This window comes from Terrapene carolina, unplaced genomic scaffold, assembly GCF_002925995.2.
Source record: "Terrapene carolina triunguis isolate 2854851 unplaced genomic scaffold, T_m_triunguis-2.0 Scaffold838, whole genome shotgun sequence".
Taxonomy (NCBI): Eukaryota; Metazoa; Chordata; order Testudines; family Emydidae; genus Terrapene; species Terrapene triunguis.
In genome coordinates this window covers 12,793,208-12,808,294 of record NW_020665189.1, presented here as the reverse complement: position 1 = coordinate 12,808,294, position 15,087 = coordinate 12,793,208, and the positions used below count along the sequence as shown (strand labels likewise).

Here is a 15,087-nt window from a genome sequence, read left to right as displayed (position 1 = left end):
CCTGCCATTGAAGGGTGTTCAAATCAATCCATAATGAAATAGAGCAATGAATACCACAAAGCCTTGGCACAAATTTCAGGATAATGTCCCAATAAAGTTCAGTGATTTTTATCATTGTCGTAATATTAATTAAGTGTGTAGTTGCAGCAGTTTCTGCATTCTGCCTATTGTTTCTTTGGTATCATATTATTAGATATACTCTTGGTGTTTAAGAAATCTATTTTGTCAATTAAGACGTGATTTTGTTCTTAACTTTTCATTGGTTCACAGTCAGAAAGCACACAATTAATTTACCACTAAAAAGAACAGAGTGCATGCGTTTTCTTCCTTCAAATAATGACCATGAGTTGACTTAATGGGAAACAGTAACAACAAAAGTTTAAAAGTCCTATAATTGTTGCCTAATGGTACCTCAGTGGCAGTTCCAATACACCAGTTAACGTATGATGTTTCACCGCAGGATGCCTGATCAAAACAGCTTTAAAAAAACCCTTAATCTCTTATAATTTGATGTAGACAAAATGAGGACTGGAGAAATGAGGGGAAAAGCGATACGGGCATATTGAACTGACTGGCATGGGTAGATTGGGTTCATGGGGCTGGAGGAAAAGCACTGTTCAGAAATAAAACATGTTGGATTCAGAACATTGTATCTAATGCAATAGTTAAAGCAGCTATTCAAAAGAACACAAAGCTGAAAGAGGGAAAAATGAAAGAAGCTTTTTCATAGTGTTTGAAAATCTTCCCATTAACTGAACACAATATGCAACAGCAAACATATGGATCAGTCTCATTAAGAAGAAAGAAAATTGTTTGAAATACACCTCAAAGAGGAAGAAAAGAGGTTGCTTTTTACTTTGGGAAATGACTACAGTCTTGTTGTCAAGACAAAAGAGTAATGGAGTTAAATTAGAGCAACTATCAGCTTGATAGGTTTAAGCAGAGATAGAGCTACAGTACAACAGCCAAACTCTCTCTGGTGTGAAAAAAGAAATTAGCAGGTCTGTTAAGTAGCCTGGATTTCAATAATGATCTGTTATCCCTGTTTTTCAATGATAGGAAGCAATTTCCATTTCTGGTGTATGAGGTGGGAATCAGAGAAAAGTTGGGGTGATGCTGGTTTTGCAGGTACAGAACATAGTACAGAATTCTGAAAACAAGTTGTCCAAATAAGCTATAGTGTTCTTTTTATTCAAAACATGAATGCCCTCAAAAATTGTAAATACATTTGTTACCTATCCCCTTGTCCATCCTTTGGCACTGATTCATCGGGGTATTTAAGCACATGAGTAGGCAGTGGGACTACTTGAATGCTTATTGTTGGGCATATGGTTAAGTACCTTGATACGTCAGGGCCTTTGGCATGATCTTATTTTTAAAAAACGTTAGATGTTAGAAATGGGGAAAAGATTAATCCAGCTCATCCTCCTTCACCAGTTGTTCTCTAAAATACATTTCTTAGTGCTTTGGGCCTTGGTCCAACAAAGCACTTAAAGCTGTGCTTAACTTTAAGCACACGAGCAGTCCCATTGAAGCTCAGGCAAGAATCATACTGAATTTCTCCTCTTAAAAAACAAAACAAAACTCTGACAGCTAGAGTCTTCATAACAAAGAGTGACTTATTGGATTTATTCACCAGCAACCTGAGACAGACCAATGATCTTGAAAGTGGCAATTATTCATATAAAATACAGTCTGCATTTTGGGATGGAAAAATGTAATAATTTTAAGCACATGGGCAATTTTCCCCCTTTGCTTCCTTTTTGAAGAAGTCAGCAGACATTTTTATATTTAGGGTTAAATATTTATATTTTATATGGTTTGCTCTGACTATTAATAGCACTGAATACCCTAGGTGTTCATTTTCAGGAAGCCCTAGAGGTAAAGGGCTTGTGGCACTCAGGTGCACTTTTTATCTCGCTTCTTGTGACACTGTAGGAAATGCAAGTGCTTATCTCTCTCTCTCTTTAAATAGCCTCTCTGACATAAGGCAGGAAACAGTCAACAGCCTTTTTACAAATTGGCATCTGAATTTCTCCTGATGCTAATGCTGTACTAATTGGTTACCTGGATGCTAGTCAGTAATTAAAATAAAGTAGGAAAGGGAGCTGATAAAATGAAAATAATATAAGAAAAAGGGTTCTATTTCATTTAGTATATAAAATTAACTGCTACAGAGCTGCTTCTTGCCCCAGCTACATTCATCTAAATGCTCCTGCCTTGTCGTTGTACGGCTTCAGTATGCAGGGCCCAGGGAATTCCACAACAGTGGAGACAAGGAATGTGCTATTTATGCCAAAGGTCAGACCCTTCCTTTCCCCCCAGCTTCAGGAGTCCCTGTAGCTGTGGGGCAACTTTGCTTATTCATTTTGCACTAGGCTACCATTTTTTGTTCTCTGGCTGCCTGTCCCTTCCCCAGGAGGGTGAGTTGTACTGTGTTCTGTAGGTGTGCCCCATATCAAGATAGTTTTGATGTCTGAGCCATAAGAAAAAGCTCCCCAAGCAGGTAAACGCTGTATCACACAGTGAGCCCTGAATCCTACAGATTGACATACCCCACTCTATGAGGGTAAAAAGTGATCAGGCTGGATTTACTGAAAACTGTCTCTTCACCCTCCATAGCACTTGGGAACTGTCTGGTACTCTTACATGAGTGTGTTCTTTTCTGCCCTGAGATCTTTCAGCAGTATTTACTGAAGTCAGTTGATCAACTTTTCTCCCTCACATTCTTTTCACAATTGTATTCTAATCTGTATTAATTTCTGTTGTCACATAGGAGGTACCAAATTTATGAATAGATTTTAATAGGCTCTCCAATTGCACCATGCTTATTCTAATTTAATTAGATATTTAAGAGTTTAAAGCATTAAGAATGGCATGATGGTTCTTGCCTTGACAACTTTATCACAAAACTAAGGAAGTCCCTAGAAAAATCCTTCTAGACTTTCAAATTTGTTGTTTTTCCTCCTTACTTAATTCTACATTGTTATAAGATGTGGATATGTTCTTAGAAAAAATACTATTTGGTTAGAGATATTTTTTTTTTCAGAGACGGAGACAAAAATAAACTGCCAACAATAAACTGCCAACAAGCAAAAAGTCATATTTAATCATCAGAAGTTTCTGGCCAAGATTTTCAAAAATTGGTAGTGTTTTTGGGTGCCTCCATTGTTAACCTGCTGAGCATCCATCCACTCTTAGAAAATCAAGACCCTTGAAGGTATCCTAGTCGGACAGCGAAAAAGAAGGCAGACAAAATCACAAGTCATTTTTGAAAATTGGGGTGTCTTTTAAATGGCTATGATGCCATAGTTGTGAAGTGATACATTTCAAAAGTGCTAGAAAACTGGTCACAATCTTTGCACCATTGTACCAGTGGGTACCATAGTAACAATGTTGTACTCCAGTAGTACTGGAATATGCAAATTTGGTAAAATTGACTGTCTGCGCTTTAATTGATTTTTTTCCAGTAGTGACTCAACCATCAGTGTACTATCCCCTACCTGATTTGAAATAAAACACTAAGAATTTGGAAGGATAAAGTCCATGTTTTCAAAGCACCATAGGTTAATAGAAACATTCAGCATGCAAGTGAAGCTAATCAAGATAAATGTTGTCAAAAACTAACCTACATTTCAGGTGCACTTTGTTTATCTTGCTTTTCATCTGATCTATCCTCGTAACGGGTAGGTGAAAGTAAAATGCTTCTGCTTCAGGTACAAAGCATGAGACATGAATTTTGACATTAGGGGGTGTCTGCCTGAATGGAAAGGAGAGAGTGTTGATCTTAAGATTCAATGGGCTGCATAGTCCTGACTCTTGTGCAGGTGCCCAAGTAAGAGTGTGGGGTGGGGGAGAGAAGGGTGTTAGGAGACCCCACTTGCCCTGCACAAATGTCAGGGACAATCACAGTCACTCTGGGACAGAGGGCCTGCTGTCTGTCAATTATTGTATTTTGTGGGAAGGAAAAAATGCTAAGAGTGTTTTTTAAAAAGCAGTAAATCCATAATCTCTCTGTGACCAGCTAAAGTAGAAGCAAGATACATCCACCATGAGGGCATAATCTTAACACCTATAGCAAAGAGCAATTGATAGAAAATCAAAGGCTAATCACATTGACTTGTCTGGGGAGGCGGAAATCAAAATGAGATGTGGAATGCTGCACTTGGAGATAGTAAAGTAGGGAAAGGAACCTCTAAGGGCAGACTTAACTCAGATGATTGGCACCTGGGTTAGAACACCCAAGTTAGCTTAGTCCAGGTGTGATCAGCCACGTAGCAAAGTTGTACCTGCATTGTTATTTCTTAACTAATGCTAAACTCACCCGTGTATGTTGCAAGGGCTTCTGGGTGCACATCCCATAGTTCTTAGTGTTGCAATAAGATGAATTGCTCTATGGTTCTTTCCCAGTGAATTGTGGAAGAACTTGCCTATCCTTCTGGGAACACTTTAGGAATTGTAGGGAGGCATTTTAGGACGATCAGCACTTGAGTCTTTTAACGTAAGTCCTCACTGCAAAGTGAGTGTTACTTGACTGAGTGAAAGCTGTACCTGAGCTCTAACTTATAGCTCCATTTGGGCCAGGTAGCCCTGCGTTTAAAGCACCACCAAACTTGGGTGAGAAGGCTTTGGGTGTGGATGGAAGGGGCTGGGGCAACACCTGAGTAAGAACCAGTGCTAACTCTGCATACCCTAACCCCCACCCCTCTGAGGCAATGGTGATTGCCTGGGAGAAAAATACTGTGACATTTGCATCACAGCGGACTCCCAGTCAAACACTCTTTTGTGGAAATTTTAATGTAACCTCACCCTGATATATCAATGACCGCTAAACATTAGGACATTAGTAGGTCACGTAAGGGATATACGGAGAGAAGCTGACTAGGGAATGGTCAGAGAGGGACTTGATTTCCAGAGGGAGAAAAAATTCTTGAAGTATTGGAGACTCGGCAAACACTAGTTAGAGATGTTATGAAAAGAAACATTTGATAATAGCAAAAAGTAATAAATATATATTTTTTAAATACATCAGAAGCAGAAAGCCTGCTAAACAACCAGTGGGGCCACTGAACGATCGAGATGCTAAATGAGCACTCAAAGATGATAAGGCCATTGCGGATAAACTAACTGAATTCTTTGCATCAGTCTTCACTGTTGAGGATGTGAGGGAGATTCCCAAACCTGAGCCAGTCTTTTTGGATGACAGATCTGAGGAACTGTCCTAAATTGAGGTGTCATTCGAAGAGGTTTTGGAACAAATTGATAAACTAAACAGTAATAAGTCTCCAGGATCTGATGGTATTCACCCAAGAGTTCTGAAGGAACTCAAATGTGAAATTGTAGGACTACTAACTGTCATCTGTAACCTATCATTTAAATCAGCTTCTGTACCAAATGACTGGAGGATAGCTAAAGTGATGCCAGTTTTTAAAAAGGGCTCCAGAGGTGACCCTGGCAAACAGGCCAGTAAGCCTCACTTCGGAACTGGGCAAATTGGTTGAAACTATCATAAGGAACAAAATTGTCAGACACATAGATGAACATAATTTGTTGGGAAATAGTCAACATGGTTTTTGTAAAGGGAAATCATGCCTCACAAATCTACTAGAATTCTTTGAGGGGGTCAACAAGCATGCAGACAAAGGAGATCCAGTGGATATAGTGTATTTAGATTTTCAGAAAGCCTTTGACAAGGTCCCTCACCAAAGGCTCTTAAGCAAAATAAGCAGTCATGGGATAAGAGGGAAGGTTCTCTTATGGATTGGTAACTGGTTAAAAGATAGGAAACAAAGGGTAGGAATAAATGGTCCATTTTCAGAATGGAGAGAGGTAAATAGTGGTGTCCCCCAGGGATCTGTACTGGGCCCAGTCCTAGTTAACATATTCATAAATGATCTGAAAAAGGGGTAAACAGTGAGGTGGCAAAATTTGCAGATGATACAAAACTACTCAAGATAGTTAAGTCCCAGGCAGACTGCAAAGAGCTACAAAAGGATCTCACAAAACTGGGTGACTGGTCAACAAAATGGCAGATGAAATTTAATGTTGATAAATGCAAAGTAATGCACCTTGGAAAACATAATCCTAACTATACATATACAAGGATGGGGGTCTAAATTAGCTGTTACCACTCAAGTAAGAGATCTTGGAGTCATTGTGGGTAGTTCTCTGAAATCATCCACTCAATGTGCAGCGTTATTCAAAAAAGCAAACAGAATGTTGGGAATAATTAAGAAAGGGATAGATAATACGACCAAAAATATCATATTGCCTCTGTATAAATCCATGGTATACCCACACCTTGAATACTGCATGCAGATGTGGTCGCCCCATCTCAAAAAATATATATTGGAGTTGGAAAAGGTTCAGAAAAGGGCAACAAAAATGATTAGGGGTATGGAACGGCTTCCGTATGAGGAGAGATTAATATGACTGGGACTTTTCAGCTTGGAAAAGAGGCAACTAAGGGGGGATATGATAGAGGCCTATAAAATCATGAGTGGTATAGAGAAAGTAAATAAGGAAGTGTTATTTACTTCTTCTCATAATACAAGAACAAGGGGCCACCAAATGAAATTTAAAGGTAGCAGGTTTAAAACAAACACAAGAAAGTATTTTTTCACACAACGCACTGTCAACCTCTGGAACTCCTTGCCAGAGGGTGTTGTGAAGGCCAATACTATAACGGGGTTCAAAAGGGAGCTAGATAAATTCATGGAAGATAGGTCCGTGAATGGCTACTAGCCAGGATATGCAGGAATGGTGTCCATAGCCTCTGTTTGCCAGAAGCTGGGATTGGGTGACAAGATATGGATCACTTGGTGATAACCTGTCTGTTCATTCCCTTTGGGGCACCTGCCATTGACCACTGTCAGAGGACAGAATATTGGGCTTGATGGACCTTTGGTCTGACCCAGTATGGCCATTCTTATGTTCTTATATGTAGGGCATGTTTGAAGAGGTTCAGTGGACAGTGCATGCTCTTCCCATGTGTCCTTGAGATTGTACCCCAAAGGGGATTGGGACAAACTCGGGCCATGCCTTCAGCCTACCCCACCTATTAAGTGAACTAGGCATGTGCATAGGAGAGTCAAAAACCCAAGATAATGGTAATTTCAGGATGTCCAAAAATATTGAGTTAAGGGAGCAACCTCATAACCGTCATCCAACTTTATGCCTCTGGAAACTTTTTTTGTACTGTGCTCACTAACAAAGCTACCGTTTTAACATTTAGTAAGAGGTCATATGAGGCATTCCTTTTTAAAGAGTTACTTTAAATTGGTGATATTTGACATTTATTATTTTTGTGAAAGAAAAAGAAGTCATTTTATCCAGTGATACAATTCTTTGGAAAGATCTAGAACCCCTAGGAATATTTTTCTTAATGAGAGGTCATTGTAATCTATTGGACAGTATATAGCAGCGTTTAGGAATGTGACCAGTAAAATGAGACAAAAAAGCATCAGCATAGAGCATGTGTTATGAATAACATAGCATTTTGCATATGCCACAGCATACTGTAAGCTCTGAACTGGTAATTCATGTACAAATACATCACATACTGCTTCCTATCATATGTGATGTACAAGCAACCCTTCTAAAACAGCAGAGAAGGATCTCTCATGCTTCTAGATTAAACCATCTCTATCAAGCAGAATGATGATGATGGGAAAGGAGAGCAAATGTTTTAGGGGGAGTTCTTTTTTAAAGAGAAAGAAAGAAAGACAGTAATGAAAATTATCAAGAATGCTTGAAAACTATCCTAGTGGTCCTCTTCAATAATACGCTCCTTATTATCAGATTTTATCAGGTTTCTTTAAAACTGCACTCTCAAAATTTGAGTGCATTTGTTTTGCTTATTCAGACAGATGACTTTTCCAATCCTGTAGATGCAGTTTGAGCAGGCCTGTTGAAAATTTGCCATAACATGTCAGTCTCCTTAGCCATATATTTTACATTTTTTTAAAATTCAACCCTAGGGTATGGGTGAGAAAGTGATGGAGGGTGGAAATATATTGTTAGGACTCAGCCAAGCAGGTGCTCCCCTCTCTATATGAGCAGCCTCAAGGGCTGTATGCCAAGGAAAATCATGGCTATTCTAAGAAACATAGTTTCTACAGTGACCCTGTGTAGGCAGAACTCAAAGGCATATAATCTGTCCTATATTTTACCTGGAAGATACAGATGTTCTGTGACTGAGTTGGAAGTGCCTCTCCCTTTTGGAACTCTACCTCTCTATGTAGTGCAATATATTACCAAGGCGCATTTGGTTATTCATTGGAAAAATCTCTCAAAAAGAACTTGTAGTAATTTATTTTTATGAATCACATTCCTAATTCATAATTTTTAATTAACATGAGTGACCTATTATTCTCGTTGTGGATACCATTAATATTGAGATGTACTGTATAGTTAATGAGAAATTTGATCTTTCAAATTCCTATTTGAAATATCTATAAATTAGAACTGTAAATCAATAAATATACATATGGGCAGTAAATTATGTCTTACCGAGGGGCATAGCATAGAACAGGGATTGGCAATGTTCGGCACGCGGCTCGCCAGGGTAAGCACCCTAGCGGGCCGGGCCAGTTTATTTACCTGCTGACATGGCAGGTTCGGCCGATCGCGGCCCCCACTGGCCGCGGTTCGCCGTCCCGGGCCAATGGGGGCGGCGGGAAGCCGTGGCCAGCACATCCCTCGGCCCGCGCCGCTTCCCACCGCCCCCATTGGCCCGGAACGGTGAACCGCGGCGAGTGGGGGCCGCGATCAGCCGAACCTGCCACGTCAGCAGGTAAATAAACTGGCTTACCCGCGTGCCGAACGTTGCTGACCCCTGGCATAGAACTTTACCTTTCAGTGGGCCATTTTCAATACAATCTCTTTCCCACTTTTCCACCATGGCAGACCACATGCTCCTCGTAATGTAGCTTTTCCGAGCTCGAATGGCTTTCCATTCTATCTAGTCTTTGTTGTATCCATCACTGTATAGTTGAAATTGAGTCTATTTCACTTACTGTCCAGAGCCATTTCAGAGGTCTAAGAAATATTAATAGAGCCCTGCATGGATACAAAATTTGTATCCAGATCCGATCCGCAAACATGGTCCATAGACAGAAAGCAGATATCCAAAGACTTGCAGGGCTCTAAATATTAACACATTTTCTGTGCTAATAGAAGAATAGAATACCAGATTGCAGCAAATATTGGAGCCTTGCAGTTTCCCTTTGGAAGAGAAATCAGTGATGTACAAGCATGGTGTTTTCTCTGTGTAACTTATTTACACTCTAACCATTAGTCCTTGTACAGAGAACACAAACAACATACCAGCAAATCACTTTTTCAGAAATCTCATCCTAAGCAACAATGTCTGGTCCCCACAAAGCAACTCTGCACCAAGAATTAACTCTAGATCAACAGAATAAGGTAGAGTTTGCAATAGATGCCCCCCCCCATCCCAAAAAGAACCGAACTAACTAACTACAGTACTTCATTTTTTCAATGACTGTACACTGTTCACACTCTAAGAAAAAAGCTTGTGAGACACTGTGAAACAGTGTCATCTAGTGACTGCTGCTATAACAATCCTCAGGGTGATAACCTGTTTGGACGGTCAATCTCAATAGCAATCCCGTTTTTCCCTAATATAATTCAGGTGTATGATACCCATCTCTTCCTCTTTCTGGCTATAAATGGACTCTAGACTCAGCTGTCTTGGGCAGCATTTGCTTCCATAACCCTTCCTGCTCCTCACTGACTTGTAGCTCCAACCCAGCCTCTAGTTGCTAACCTGCTGGGCACCTGAACCACCTATAACCCCCTTCCCATATGTCAAACCCTCCCACGCCCTTTGTGACCTCTGATCTGAACAGATTTCCCAGTTGCCAAAATTATTTTGTCCCTTCTTTCCCTTATGAAAATAATATGAAAGGTTTATCCAGTTTTCACTTCAAAGATCTGATCACCATAGGCCTTAGGAGTCATGGTAAGTTCTGGCTGGTGACATCCCTTGTATAACTGAAAAGAAGGAGTGAAAGAAAATAACATTTTAATGCTTGGAAGTTTTGGCATTTCCTCAACTCACCAAGTGTGAGACAGACTAGGAATGAATAAATATAGAGGGTTAAAATTTAACCAAGACAGATCAAGCTAAATGTGTTCATCATACTCTGTTCTTTCAGCATTTAACAATTCTATTGTGGACGATATTTGAACATTTTGTAGCATCCGTCAACTGAAACGTACCAGTTGATTCCAAAATGAGTCCTCAGAAACCACTTACATCTACTTAAATCAAAACACAGGTGATTTCATAGGTAAAATAACCTTTTAAATTAAGCATTATAAAATGGAGATCTGAAAGCTGCAATAAAACACACACACACTTAAAGATATATATATATTTTTAAGCACTTGTCAAAAAATGTTAACCTGGTGAGATGTGGAAATGTCAGACACATTACATGTGCAGGACGTGCAGTTGGCATTTTACTGTCAGCAGGGGAGTTCTTCTACAACTAATTCCTCAGGAACCACATGCTGAGTCTATCTGCAGGGAGGGAAAAGGGGGTGGGGGAATGGAAGCAGATATTGTTTATATGATGGGAGGAGGGTTTCTTCCCTGCTGCAGAAGACCTCAGTTGTGTCTGGCAAAGTGCCAATGATTTTCTAGAGTTAGAGATTGAGAGAGAGTGAATAAAATGCATGCTTTACTCCAGGAGTGAGACAAACTATACTGCTCATTAGCATTGCAGGCACAATTGAGTGAATTCTCCTCTCCTTCATGTAAAGAGGGGTTACAATTTTTTCTCCTCCTGCAAGCTTTAAAAATTTCTGTCTGTTGCTTTATGATGGCTGGTGTATTTGGATTTGGTGAGATTCTATTTTATTAGATTTTCTTTTCAAATATGGAAAAAGGAAAAAAAAACACCGTTGGTAGCCTGCTTTAACTTGTAATTGCTTTCTCTTTTTTTGGTAAGGCTTTTTGCCAGGTTCTGACAAATGATGATTAAATTGTTTGGTATAATGTTAGATTTTAAAAGGATCTCCTAACCTCTGGAATGTACAGTGTCCATCAGTTCTACTCACGCTCAGCATAATTATTAAATTCTAGTCATGGATATGTAACTTAGTTGGTTGATACGCAGTTGTGAAAAGCAGTCCTGAGAAATGGAAGCAAAATAATACTATAAACCATAAATAACTTTTCCCCCTAGATAATGTCATGTAAAATCAATTCACTGACAAATGTGCAAACTTCATCTGTTATGTAGATATTATTTAAGGTTAGTCCATCCACCTCTATTTGTCTCATTGTTTCTGCTGAGACCACCTTGTGGTGGATATGAATACACCATTAATGAGAATGAGTTATGGGTTTTACCCTCTCTTAGGAGCTAATATTAAAGCATTTTAAGAAAAAATGATATTGGAGTTGCGGGGGCTGGCAAGTGATTAATTTCATGAACCCGACTTTCTTTACAGTGCTGCTCCCTTATTATTCTTACTTTGTGATAGGATAAAATGCATTCTGCAGTGCAAGGCATTCAACAGTTCCATATTACTTTACAGCAATTCAGAATGGTCTTGTCCAATCTACTCCTTACTCCTCCATCCCTAAACTTTGGGGGAATACACTGTTCTGCTCCTCCTTTTCTATTCAATGAGGCAACCAGGCTGGTATAGGTCAGGGGTCTGGTGCATGCATTTTAAAGTATGCCCCCAATTCTATCCTTTTGAACTCTCCGATGCTCTAGGCAGGGTTGTACAGACCCTCCAGAATAAGAGTGAAAAACCACTCTTTTCCCCGATTTTCTTTTGTGTCCATTCTTTAGTTATAGAATCATAGAATATCTGGGTTGGAAGGGACCTCAGGAGATCATCTAGTCCAACCTCCTGCTCAAAGCAGGACCAATCCCCAGACAGATTTTTTTCCCCAGATCCCTAAGTGGGCCCCTCAAGGATTCAACTCACAACCCTGGTTTTAACAGGCCAATGCTCAAACCACTGAGCTATCCCTCCCCCCTCTATCTATGCCCAGATAGAGCCAGGAGTTTGCCCTATTAATTGCAGTAGGAATTACATGCAGCTTGTTGTTCGAACTCCATTCACGATGAAACAGAAATGGTAAAACATACATGACCTTTTCGTTCCTCCAAAATGTAAGTATTTAGAATGTTTCCCTCTCATTGCTCCTTTATAAAAAGGTCACAAACTGGTTTCACAGTCCTTTGCAACAGAATCTCTATTCATAATCATATTTTTCTAAATAGCAAAGGAATGTGGGGTTTCTTTGTTTTTGTTTTTCAGTAACTAAAGCCCTGATCTTGCAAACCAAGATGTAAAATCAAGCTTGGGTTTTACTCATGTAAAATCACTGTCTTAAATTAGGCTTATTATGTTGCTCTTTTGACCAGGAGATCAACAGTCGATGTTCAGTTGCTGGTTAGTCGTGGTTTTCCACTTAAGAGCGTGGACTTTAATGAAGGTTGTCATCTTCCCTCTCACCTCGCAGTGACTCAGAGCTTGGACTCCAGTCCGAGCCCAAAATGTTTACACTGCAATTTTATAGCCGTGCAGCCTGAGCCCCATGAGCTTGAGTCAGCTGACCTGGGAAGACTACAGCCATGGGTTTTTTGTTGCAGTATAGATATACCCAAAAAAACAACAAGGAGTCCGGTGGCACCTTAAAGACTAACAGATTTATTTGGGCATAAGCTTTCGTGGGTAAAAAACCCACTTCTTCAGATGCATGGAGTGAAAATTACAGATTTAAGGTGCCACCGGACTCCTTGTTGTTTTTGTGGATACAGACTAATACGTCTACCCCCGGTATAGATATACCCTCAGGCAATTTTGAAAATATTACCTTAAGCTTATCAAACATAGACTATTCCCTGAACCAAGTGATACTGCATCACATAACATTTTACATATATAAAGCCAATCAGTTTTAGGTTGTGTGGTGCAATGTACACGGGACCTGGCTCTGCTGCTGACCTGCTGTGAACCTTGAGCAAGTCATCTCACCTTTCTGTCGCCCCCATTTCCCTATCTGTAAAATGAAGATAATGCTATTGCTCCTTCAAGTCTTTGTCTGTAGGGATCACACTTGTGCATATACAACTCATGAGTGTGAAATTGGAATCTTGACCAGCAGCATCCACTGTGGCCACAAGTACTACCACATGTCCTCATGCTCCCTACCACCAAGCACACATAGGACAGAGCAGCCACCTATGGCAGCAAGATGGAACTCAGTGTCATAGCACCAGTCATAGGATCAAACTGTGAAGTTGGTGATTTTTAGTCTAGTTACTTTAGCATAGGGACAGCCTTATGTCCGGTTGGTACAACCTCTTAAATAACCATTGCTTCAGGCTACTACTTGGCATGGTGGTGAGGTGCTTTCCCACCTAACGACCAAACCTAAACCCTCTGGCTTCAAGACAGGCATGTCATCTGACAATCATTCTACTAACTGATGGGCATGTCAGTGCCTTTTCTGTATAGGCAAGAGCCACATTCCTGGCCATTGTTAGTCCTTCTCCACCAGAGATATTTGGTTAAAGCTCTACCTACTGGAACAATCCATGAGGGTAGGGTGAAATTCACAAAGACATTCCCCTGACTCCAGAAAGTGATTCTCCTCCCAGAGATTCTACTCCTTCAGTGCCCCAGTAAGCAGGAGACTCTACTCCAAAGGCTCCCATCACCAGTACTCAGAAAAGGTCTGGTGTCCCTTCAGCTGATGTCTTGATCCTCAAAATCAAGTTTGGCACCACCTAGGTGGATTGCGCTGAACCTGGCAACACCTCCACAATGTTAAGGCAGGGGAGATCTGAGCTCCGCTCGGAGGGTGGTTTACAGAACCAATCCTTTTCATTGGAATAGGAGGGCTAAGTCCCCTGGGCCTTCCTTTACCAGGAACAAACAATTATCTGACAGATTACCTAAGCAAACAGTATTCAGCCAGCCATGAGTGGTCACTGAAGGGCACTGTTCTCAAGACTATATCCCACAAATGGGCTCCCCTGTGATACATATGTTTGCCGCCAACAAATGCCTTCTCTTCTGCCCCAGAGCAGGGTACCAGCCTGGGGTCCTTCCAGAATGCTTTCATCATCCCCTGGTCTCAAGATCTACATATCTACTGCATCTGTAAACACAGCTACTGATCCCTCTCTCCAGTATCCAGGCTTACCCTCCCAGAATCGAAGACAAATTCTCCACACAGGCCTCTTATTGCCACACCTGAATCCTTGGATGTTGGCTGAATGAGCACAATACAAAGGGATTGTTTCAAAGAAGCCCAAGAGATCCATGATGCAGAGCAAGAAACCCTCTACAAAATCAGTCTCCAGATCAAAGTGGAAGAGATTTTCCATCTGGGCTTCACCACAGGGTCTCGACTGATTGCAGGCTTCAGTTCCCAGGATTCTGCATTACATCTTGCAGCTCAAGTTATCGGGCCTCACCATCAGTTTTATCATGGTTCATTTAGCTGTCATTTCAGTGTGCCTCTGTCCTGTGCAAACAAGTACAGTGTTCTCTCATCACACTCTCAAAATTGCTAAAAGGACTGGTTCATGCCGATCTCCCCATTTGGGAGCTTCCCCTGTCTTGGGATGTTAATGTCATTCTTATGGGCCTTATCGAACACCTGCCCCATTCTGCTGTGCTCTCTTCACTACCTCACACTCAACACTTCATTCCTGGCAGCTTTCACCTCAGCAGGAGAGTTGGGAAGATTCAAGCACTAATGACAGACTTCCCTTTACCCTGTCTTTCGCAGGGTAGGTTGGTGCTGAGATCCCACCCTGAGCTCCTCACCAACATGGTGTCTGATTTTCATGTAAACCAAAGAATCGGTCTTCCCATTTTCATCCCCAAACCACACTGAAACTCAGGAAAAACCTAGCTTCATACTTCAGATGTTTCCAGAGCCCTTCTTTATTATTTAGATAGGACAATGTCATTTAGGAAAGCATCCCGCTTATTTGTGGTATTAGGGAGGGCTGTGAACATACAGGTCATCTCTTCCTAGAGATTATTCAAGTGGATCACTCAGTACATTATAATTGGCTA

General features: G+C 40.7%; 1 protein-coding gene across 2 annotated transcripts in view; it reads left to right on the top strand.

Annotated features, from left to right (window-relative positions):
- Window positions 1-15,087, top strand: part of TENM2 (teneurin transmembrane protein 2) — an 828,204-nt gene that overhangs the window by 376,386 nt on the left and 436,731 nt on the right. The gene's annotated exons all lie outside the window — the stretch shown is intronic.